Source organism: Oncorhynchus kisutch, unplaced genomic scaffold (assembly GCF_002021735.2).
Source record: "Oncorhynchus kisutch isolate 150728-3 unplaced genomic scaffold, Okis_V2 scaffold795, whole genome shotgun sequence".
In the NCBI taxonomy this organism is placed as follows: Eukaryota; Metazoa; Chordata; class Actinopteri; order Salmoniformes; family Salmonidae; genus Oncorhynchus; species Oncorhynchus kisutch.
In genome coordinates this window covers 149,790-151,966 of record NW_022262740.1, presented here as the reverse complement: position 1 = coordinate 151,966, position 2,177 = coordinate 149,790, and the positions used below count along the sequence as shown (strand labels likewise).

Below are 2,177 nucleotides of genomic sequence, written 5' to 3'. Positions count from 1 at the left end.
CCACTCAATATTTTTGTTAAACAGAAAACCCAGACCATATGGCAGCAGATCCACAAGGTCTGCCATGAGAGGTGACTGTATAGTTCCCCTAAGGAAAAGCACCTTTATTAAATCTGCATTCTCTGTGAGAGCTTCCCATGTCTGGAATACACTGCCATCAGACACACAACTGCACCACATATCACACTTTCACAAAATGCTTGAAGACATGGCTAAAGGTCAATCAGATTTGTGAACATGGTCCCTAGCTGTGTGTTGCCGCTCTCCATGTTGTCTGTAGCTTGTGAGGTGTGGAAACACTTTGTTGCTTTTATGAATATTGACTTGCTGCTTTTTGTTCTATGCTGCTCTGTCTGTATGCTACGTCTTGCTTGTCCTATGTTGCTCTGTCTGTATGCTATGTCTTGCTTGTCCTATATTGCTATGTCTTGCTTGTTCTATGTTGCTATTGTCTATATTGTAATTGTTTTTAATAACCTGCCCAGGGACTGCGGTTGAAAATTAGCCGGCTGGCTAAAACCGGCACTTTTACTGAAACGTTGATTAATGTGCACTGTCCCTGTAAAAATAAACTCAAACTCAACTCAAGCCTTTGGCTCGTCACAATCCTTGGCCTCGTGCTCTCCCGATCCACAGAAACGACACTTCATGGTGTTGCACGAGGCCAGGATATGGCCGTAGGCCATACAACGCCTGCAGAACGGGGGCTGACGTGCATAATACAACGTCCCCCTGTCAGCCCCCAGGGAGAACATCGCCGGAGGATGGAGGTAGCCATCCACACTCTTCGGGGACTCCCTGAGTAACACCTGGAAACCTCTCTTCCCGTTCCAGAAACCCAGGGAGTCCCTGAGGTACCTCGCTGAGGAGACATTGTCCATGTATCTCCCCAGAAAGGCCCTCACTTCCTCATCCTTCACATGCGGATTGTACATGTTTACGGTGACCACCCTGAAGTTGTTCCTTGCCAGGCTGGTCACCGCGTAATGGCACAGGGGTCCTTCTTCTTTCTCCGCCCTCACCTTCTTCATTATTCCGTCATGTCTCTCCTCCGTGTATAACGTCACGTCAAAAGCCTTCTCTAATGGGTTCCCCTGCAGACAGAGAACATCCTTGAACTGCAGTTTTAGGTAGCCCATCACGATATTCCTCCCGAAAGTCTCTCTCCCCCATGGCTCCTTCTCCTTTTCAATCCATGAAAATCTCACCGTGTTAGCCAACCCGATGGTAGGTACTGCCCGTTCTTTTTTCTGTTGCTCCATTCTTCCAAAAAAAGCTCTCTTTAGACAGAAGCTGAAAAATAAAGGACAATAGGTTCAAAAAAACCGCTAAATCCTTTTTAAAAACCCTCCCTCCTATCCTACCTTCGACCTTTTGGCTCAGCGAGCTCTGGGGCACCTCGGTACCAAGCTTGATCTGAGCCAAAAGGCCGAGAAGCGATAACCCACAAATGGAACCCTGCAACCGCCGGGCCCCCGGGGGTCTCGACAGACCTCAGCGGGTGGGTTGGCAAGAGCCGGCTCCTCCAAATCCCACCCACCCACCGTTTCCCCCCGGCTACAGACAGACAGACAGGCAGGCAGGTGTTTTTTGTAAAAAGTCGCTAATCAAATCAAATCAAATGTATTTATATAGCCTTCGTACATCAGCTGATATCTCAAAGTGCTGTACAGAAACCCAGCCTAAAACCCCAAACAGCAAGCAATGCAGGTGTAGAAGCACGGTGGCTAGGAAAAACTCCCTAGAAAGGCCAATACTTAGGAAGAAACCTAGAGAGGAACCAGGCTATGTGGGGTGGCCAGTCCTCTTCTGGCTGTGCCGGGTGGAGATTATAACAGAACATGGCCAAGATGTTCAAATGTTCATAAATGACCAGCATGGTCGAAAAATAATAAGGCAGAACAGTTGAAACTGGAGCAGCAGCACAGTCAGGTGGAAGTTGAAACTGGAGCAGCAGCATGGCCAGGTGGACTGGGGACAGCAAGGAGTCATCATGTCAGGTAGCGTCTTTAAGTCACTATCCTGGCACATCTGTCAATTTCTCTTGAAACAAGATACCGGGCTCTGCAAGAAGCAAAGCCACTCCAAACATACGTTGAACTCGTAAGTGTTCCTCTCCACAGAAGTCTTTAGTAAAAGGCGAAAGGCTTGTGCGTAATGAAGAGAAACCAGAGTCA

General features: G+C 48.1%; 1 non-coding gene across 1 annotated transcript; it reads right to left on the bottom strand.

The window, feature by feature from the left end:
- Positions 1-2,060: 2,060 nt before the first annotated feature.
- On the bottom strand, positions 2,061-2,177 carry LOC116362144 (U5 spliceosomal RNA). The gene has a single exon (XR_004207708.1). It is a non-coding gene; the product is annotated as a U5 spliceosomal RNA (small nuclear RNA).